The sequence below is a fragment of the Eubalaena glacialis genome, chromosome 16 (genome assembly GCF_028564815.1).
Source record: "Eubalaena glacialis isolate mEubGla1 chromosome 16, mEubGla1.1.hap2.+ XY, whole genome shotgun sequence".
Lineage (NCBI taxonomy): Eukaryota > Metazoa > Chordata > Mammalia > Artiodactyla > Balaenidae > Eubalaena > Eubalaena glacialis.
The window spans coordinates 77,871,465-77,880,094 of record NC_083731.1 but is presented as its reverse complement, the minus strand read 5'-3'; the positions used below and the strand labels follow the sequence as shown (position 1 = coordinate 77,880,094).

Here is an 8,630-nt window from a genome sequence, read left to right as displayed (position 1 = left end):
ATAAATTATACTTTGGGAAGTTCCTGCAACTATTATTGCCTCTTCTTTCTGCTTAAAAAGCAAAATGGAAAATAAAAGAATGAAAAATACAATTAGCTTAAAGATAATTTACCAAAAGAGAATTGATAATATTAAGCAAACAAGGTAGAATTAGATTGAGTTTTATCCCAAGAGTTATCTGTGAATGCAGAATCAAGGAAAAAGACAAAATTATATTCAGGAGGGAAGCAAGATTGGAATTCAGAAGAGACAGGATGGGGTAATGGAGTGAAAGGGCAAGACAAGGGCACTGATGGGCAGCGAGGATGATGGCTTGAAGTGTCAAGAAAACAAAGCAGATCAGAGTAGGTGAGACTCAGCTACTCAGGAAAATAAGTCATGAATATTCCATGTTGTAGGTTCCTATCTAGACACATTTATTAAAGGTACCACACCAAATTCATCACCATCTGTGTACTCAGGGTAGCGTGCTAGTCAGAGACACATCACACGTCATGTCTTATTCTCAACTAACAGCACAACTTCAGTGATTCCATAGCAAATCCAAAACATTGAAATATAGTCAACATCATCCCTGAATTATATATCTGAAATAGAGTCACACTATAAGAAAAAGATTTCAGCAAGACTGAAAAACTTTGAAAGTACAACTATTCTGTTATGAATCTTAAAAACTTGGCTGTGCAGAGACAAAATGAAAATGATCTTCAACCCGAGATGTTTAGAAAGGTAATGTTTTGTGGGTTAAGGACCACTTGAGCAGAAATGAGAATAACTGGCTGAAGGAGTTTCAGTGTTGTCTGAATAGAAAACGTGAATTTCGACTGAGCACTTTCATTAGTGAAGTACTCACCCACGTCCACTGTGGAAATTCTCTGGGGTGGGTGGGCTTTCTCACGCCAGGCACTGACTTCCTAGGTTTGACTGCTACAGGTTGCCATTGCCATCTGGGGGGAAGCTGAATTGGAAGCCGGTGACTCTAATTTACTCATGTGATAATTTGCCTGGAGGTTTCTATTCCAAATGGTCTCCCAGCTTCCCTTCCAGGAAGAATTAAAAGCAGCTAATTCACCACTCCTGGACTTGACTGGAATACCAGAATCAATGGACATGCTCTTTCAAGGGAGAAGAGCCTAATTTTGGAAATGCGAACATTTTAGGGGCGCCGTAACATATATCTAAGGATGTTACTTTCTTCCTGGTGAAACGTGCGACTTTCTATAAAAATATCCCAGACCCAAGCCTTCCATTTTCTCACACAAGGACACCTGGCCTTTTGAAAGGTTGTGTCGCTCTTGTGACAGAAGAATCTGTAGCATAAAGAACCCAGTACTCTCTGGGGAGTTTTTCATTCTGAGAACACACGAAGGACTCTCCAGTTCTCTCCCCCTCACAAATACTCTAAAACTGTGCCGTATAGTGGAGTGGCCACAAGCCCCTGAAATGGGCTGGTCTGAATTGAGATGTGCTGGAAATGTACAATACATACCAGATTTCTAAGACTTAGTACCAAAAACCTGTAAAACATCTCATTAATAATTTCTTACATTGATTACTTGTTAATATGATAATATCCTATCATATGATGGTATATTAGATCAAATGAAAAACACTGCTAAAATTGGTTTTACCTGTTTCTTTTTTTAATGTGGCTACTAGAAAATTAAAATTTTATATGTGTCATGCATTATATTCCTACTAGACAGTGTTCCATTAAAATTGTGAAAACCCAACCCTTTCCTAACTACTAGAGTCGGACGGAACCCAGCAAGCATGCCAGCTTTGAAAGGCTGAGCTGGAAATTTAGATTCTAGATGCTGAGATGAAGGGTCACACAAACAACAAAGCAACAGGAGTTACCCTGGTAAGCAAGGTGATGGGCAAAGAAACAGGCAAATAAACCACGAGGCCCAGGTTTCCATGGGTGTTTCAGGATGGAAGCTCTGGTTCTCAAATTGTGGTCCTTTGACCAACAGCATCAGCATCAACTTGGAACCTGTTAGACATGCAAATCCTCAGGTCCCATCCTTGACCTATTGAATCAGAAACTTTGAGAGTGGGACCCAGTAATCTCTGTTTTAATAAGCCCTCCCAGGTGATTCTGACACACTCTTGATTTTAGAACCACTTCGATATCTCATGTAACATCTGCCTGCTCTGTGGGCTTCAATTACTTGTCACCCCACTGAACAAGTGAAGAAGCTGTGTGATAAAGAAATGAAGAAACTTGCCACAATCACGTAACCTTAAGTGTTAAAAAAAAAAAATCAGGCTTTCAGTTCCTAAGTTTCTAATCCTAGGGTCGATACACTTAATCAGATGTAAAATCAATAAGAAAAACAAAAAGAAGAGAAACAGGGGATCTAGATCAGTGATTGTTAAGTTTTTTGGAGTCACCAACCTGAGAATCTGAGGAAACTCTGGTCCCTCTTCCACAAAAATGAACTTTAATGCAACACTGATATAACTTCAGGAGGCCATTCGACCCCTTGAGGGTCCTGCCTGCCTTCAAATTTATAATCCCTCATCTAGAAACCCAAATTGGATGATGAGTCATTCTTGGTAGTAAATTAGTCCCCCTTTATAGGAATAGGGTTTTGCATGGATAATGCTTCCTACTAATATACACTGAAGGAAAAATTTTGTCTTAAATGTTTGCTAGTTGAGAACTGTGTTTCTTCTATTGGCTTAACTGGGAACAAAATGCTCATTAGTGGCTTATAACCTCAACTGCCTTTTAGCAGAGGAAGTAGCAGTCACGGAAGTGATCCTGAAATCTAAAACAGGCTGAGTCTTGGGGACAGAGGGCCACGGACCTTGGTCACATTTGGCTGTAACGTCAGAGTTTTGCTACAAAACGAGTAAAGGACCTTGCTTGTAGCGTCTGTCTCTGTCATTTGAGAATAGTGTTAATGACAGGAATTTCTACCTGTGATAGCTTTGGAGCAAATCAGGCTGAAAAAATTAATGTGCAATAAATGTGCCTTTGTGTTGGCAGCACAGAGGCTATTTGCAGAGCCTGAAGCTGTTTGATAAGCACAGCACAGCTCATTTTTAACCTGACTCGAAACTTTTATAATTTATTCCCAGACAATGGTGATCAAATGCTTGGGGCTTGTGGTAAAGGAGAGGCTGGTCTCTTTTTATCCACCTGCAAAAATAAAGCTGAACATTTGTTCTTTCATAAAAGGGAAAATCGGTTGTCTTGAACTGTATTGGTAAATCTTTATTGTTTCTTTAATAAGTAGTTCTACATTTCAGAAGATAGGAAAGTATCAAGGGTGAATACATACGTCTATTCATTCGGCATTATGCCTTGAAGTAACAGGCAGTCACTGATGTAAATGGATTGAGTTCTGAAAGTCTGTACTTGGGAAATTTTTTCCATAAAAAATATAAATAATATTTATTACATATATTGGCCTTGTTTTTTTCTAACTACATGAAATATTAGTTTAAACATGTCTTTGGAATCACCCTGCAAAACCTAACCATTATTCATGGCACTATTTCCATGGGGCAATACAATTAATGTTAGAAACCTATTTAAACCTATCACTGGCAAAAAGAGAGACTTTTACTACCTTCTGTGACTCTGGAAGACAGATCAGGGATTTTTCTTTTCATGGGCTCTGGTGGAAGCACTTTTTCCTTCCCTCTGACAGCTAGTTTTACAAGCAGGAGGGAATTCGCCCCCTGGTGGTGATCACATATAAGCATGAAATATTCATAAACCAGGTGTTCACTCATTACAAACTGCTTATGCATTCCTTCACTCCTCCACCATGAGATTTTAAAATACATCTTTATATCTCCCCAAACATCTAGAGCATTAGCTTGCATCTGGGAGACAATCTGCAAGTTTGTTGAATAATTATTAAAGACACTGACTCTTCAGTGACAATTGAACAAGACTGAATGACATTCTTGCAAGCTCCTGGCATAAAATCATAAGCAAAAGGGTTTTTCTTCCAATATGAGTGCACCAATATAGGGTTTACTTTAAAGTGGTTCCCAATAGTACTAATAAATTTCTAACAAACTAGTCCCTAAGTTGAAATTTCTGTGCCCAGCTTTTGCAAACACCACACCCTACACACACACACACACACACACACACACACACACACACACACCCTACATATCACATTTAATGTTCCAGTTAAACTGGTCTTCTTGTCATTCCCCAGACACAATTTTCACTGTCCCTCCCCCTTTGCCTTTATTTATGGTTTTCCTTTGGCCCTACTGCCTAGAAGGGATTCCCTTTTTCTTTCTATATTGCCTTAAATCTCATGGTCTAACACTCCTATCTTCTAGCAATATGAAGAAAAATTATTCCACCTTTCTTTCCTGAGCTATATTGAGAACCTAGAATATCCAATGCTGGGGACATTGTGATCTCTCTTGTCTTAAAAAATGAAAACAGGAAACAAATCAAAAACATTTTGTCTGAACTACCCTGCCTAAGTAATTAACACCTTCTTATATTTTAGCTTATCTCTAATTTCCTATTCCACACAGTCCAAAACTTTATTATATAACATCTTGTTCAGATGTTTCTAAACTAGATTATAAGTTCCTGGGCTGAAAACTTTTCCTAAACTTCTTGTACTTCTTCATTTATTAATTCACTCCAGGGATTGCTTACCACATTTATTCATTCGTTTACCTAATTCACTCATTCAATGAGCACCTATGAAACATAAATCAGATATTTTGATAATATATTGGGTTTATTGTGCTTAGCACAGGGCTATTTCTCATTATCTGTGAGATGGAAGGCTTGTTGCTATAAAATCAAACAAAAGTAACCGTTAAATGGTGTTTGCCAATATCCTGACATAATGATCCTGGTTCTGCTTCAGTTTAGCATAATCCCCTTACGTCTAGTTGAGATCTTACCGTATGTGTCAGCCAAGAGGTGTAGTGGGGAAAAACATGGACCTTGAGGAACAAGAGTGGAGATGTTCATGCCTGAAAGCTTCAACTTTTCACTGTGAAACATGGTGCAATGTCACCCGCTGAGAACGAAGATGGCAGCAGGGAGCTTGGGACTTAAGGAAAAGTGAATAATCCCTGGGAGGAAAGCAAGAGACTGCTCCCTAGAGAAGCATGAAAGGATTGCTTTGAGGGTCTCACTGAGATTTGGGGACCAAAAACATATAGTAACAACAATCTGTGTTTTCCTCCAGTAACATTCAGTACCTAGGGATAGGGGCAGAAAAGACCAATTCTATGTTTAGCCGAGGTCAGGACTTGGAAGACTGATACCATTGGAGGAAATAGTTGGAAAGAGACTTGTAGTCAGGGAAGGGAGGGAAGCGATGAGGTGAAGAGGAGCCTGAGGGACTGAAGAACTCAGTGGGGCACGGTGGGTGAAAGTTGGACCACTAAGGAGCTGTGGGCAGAGATTATTTTTGTATTGGAGCTTCCAGCTTCAGAAATGAGCTGTTCTTGGTGAGAATGAGGTTGAGGATGGGTTGCTCATGGAGAATGGAAGTCCAGGTTTTGTAAGTTACGGAGGTGAAGTTGAAGCTTGATGGATTGCTCACCAGATGTGAATGCTGTCTATAACTACGGCAGGAGCTCTGGAAGTCACGACTCCTGTGAGTCAGGTGCCAAAATCTTCAATAAATGAAGACTGGTGGGATGGGGAGAATGGTAGAGCCACATGGCCATGAAACCCAAAGAAGGGCTATTAGAAAAATGCAAAAGGGAATTTTGCCTATTAGTGAAGCTTAATTGGTTTATAGTTTGTTTCATTGTATGAAGCTACTTAACTTTCCCATTTAATAAATCAGAAAACGTAAGTATGGCTGATAAGTGTGCCAACTGAAGAATGTCTCTAGCCATCCAGCTCTACAAGGATTGATTCATTAACCACTGAAGTTGCTGACCTTTAATACACCTTGAAAGGAGTTCAGGGTGGACATCAGGAATGAGACACTCTGTGCTCTGGGAAAACTGACACAACAGGCCTTTAAACAGTGTGATATTTTCAGAAGAAAGTTTTATGAACCCAAACTCATACATCTTCCCATACTTAGAAAAGCCCTAAAACCATTAACTAAGGTGTCTGTTCTTCATGACTAGCAACAAACTTCTACTGGGATGTGTGCTTGGTTGCTTGCACCCTCTTTGCCAAACTCACATATATACTGACCTCCCCTCTTACTTCTTGGAACAATTTCTCAGAGTTATCTGAGAGGCTATCTCCTGGGCTATAGTCCTCAGTAAGACACTGAATAAACTTGACTCACAGCTTTTACATTGTGCATTTTTTTTTAAGTTGACAAGTATATCAAACGTATACAAATTCAGAAATAAATACTTAGAAAAAACTTAGTTCTATTGTTTTCTTTTAATGAGAGGCAATTTATCAGCCATCATGCATTTCCTATCTCATTTAAAAATATCACAAACTGACATTTTGCTAATGTATTACACTTACTCAAAATCATATTTTGTTTTATCTAAGCTTCGGGTAGCATTTAAGTGTTGTCCTGGGAAACTTGTTTAAAAGGATTAAGCCCAAGATTAAATATTTTAATGACTAGATGGGGGAATGTTTTCTTTCTGCATCACTTCTCACCCAATTTAGGATATAAAGTATAAATCTTTTTGCAACAAACAAAGCTCCTTGAGAATCAGAGTCTGATTTCAAAACTAAGAAAATGTCATATTAAGTTTTTTAAACTTAAAACAGAAGGATAGTATGGAAACTCAAAGTGATAATGTTAAAGGTTAGGCATAAATCTTTATTTCTTCATCCCCCATAGGAGGAACTATAATCTACTGGTTAGAATTTCATTATAAGTGATCTCTATATTGTAAGAGAGCCCATAGAGAGGGCTGTCACCTCCATCATTTATGCTCCTTTAAATTCTCAAGAATATCACTGGACTTAGCTAAATAATAATCAGGTCACTATTGAGAACTGTTCCTTCTCAGCTAAGCAGTAACCAGGAAAGATCAAGGCATATAGCTACAATTCCAAATGCATAAGGCACAAGCAAGTTGTTCTTCCAACTGTTCCCTTAAACTCTTGTGGATTTTTAGTGCACGGAACTGAATTAAATGGCAGGAATTTGCAGAGATAACCAGCCCAGGTCTCTACAAAAAAGGAAAGAAAAAAAAAGAGGGAGGCAGTGAACCCCGTTAGTATCAAGTCAGACATTTTGGTCGGGGCTGGGCAGGTTTGGTGAGGAATGGAACCAGACAGAAGAAGGGGCTGCATGTCTGTAGAGTTGGAATGGTGACCTGGTCCTGGTTGGTGCTCTCAGAGTTTCCACAGGACTATCCTGATGTGAACTTGAGCTTCCTATTAGGCCCTTGAACTATGCAAGAATGCTTCCCAAGTGATAACTCTGGACTCCTATGCCTCAGCCCAACTCTACACCTGCTCCTCTAGGCAAACTCTCCACCTCATCCGTCACCTCATCACTGTGAGTAACTTCATGGAACACATTAGTTATGTGCCATGCATACTAAATTAAAATCTCTTTTAGGCCTCATCCCCACCAGCATCAAATGGGGTGATGTTGATGCGGAGTTCCCTTGTGTCTTTGAGAAGGCTGAGGTTTACTTGAAGGTAAGTCTTCATCTTTGCCCCTTCTGCTGATTCCCCATGTGCATGCGATGGGAGTGAACCATGAAAAACCTGAGAGCGCTCTCAAGATCGCCAGGAATGCCATCTGAACCACCAACCACAATGGCTCTCCTGCCCAAGATTATCCATGAAACTTTCACATCGCGGAGGACTCGCCATCACAGTCCATGCCATCAACGCTACCCAGAGACTGATGGTGGCCCCTCTGGCAAACCATGGTGTGAGGGTCATGGTGCTGTCCAGAGCATCATCCTTGCAACCAAAGGCACTGCCAAGAGTGTGTTCTGGATCTGACCTGCCATCTAGAGAAAGCTGTTAAATTCGACAACATCAAAAATGTGGTGGAGCAGGTGTCAGAGGGCCCCTGAAGAGCATCCTGGGCAACACTGAGGACTAGACGCTCTCCTGTGACTTTAACAGAGTCACTCACTTCTCCACCTTGATGCAGGGCCTGGCACTGCCCTCAGTGACCCTTTTGTTAAGCTTATTTGTTGGTATGAATTTGGCTACAGCAACCATGTGATAGACCTCATGGTCCACGTGGTTCCAAGGAGTAAGGTTTCCCTGGAAAACAAGCCTAATAGCCTTGAGGTAGAGAGAGGTTCTCAGCTGCTGAGAAGTCCTTGCCTCACCTCTAGCCCCCACCACAGTGAGAAACTCCCATCCCCCACACAATTCCCATTCCAAGCACCTGAAGAACCCTACCTTGTCGGGTACCATCAGCACAATCAATATGATACACTGTACTCAGAGGAGGGAAATCCACATGAGTTCCCCTCTGAGAATCACACCCAAGCTCTTTAGTATGGCCTTTCTCTTCCTAATTGAGCTCTCAGATTACTTTTCTGTGCTCACTTCTAACCATTCATCCAACCCAATATCCTATACTTCAGCCATATTGACCTATTTGCTGCATTCTAACAACTCTGTTTTAGTGAACACTATTTCCTTTCCTTGAATGCTCTTTCTATGATCTTTGGCTACCTGATAGATGACAGCTAATCTTGAGGTAATTAAT

At 40.3% G+C, this 8,630-nt stretch overlaps 1 pseudogene; it reads left to right on the top strand.

The window, feature by feature from the left end:
• Positions 1 to 5,542: 5,542 nt before the first annotated feature.
• LOC133076387 (glyceraldehyde-3-phosphate dehydrogenase-like) lies at positions 5,543 to 8,416 on the top strand (annotated as a pseudogene).
• Positions 8,417 to 8,630: the final 214 nt, after the last annotated feature.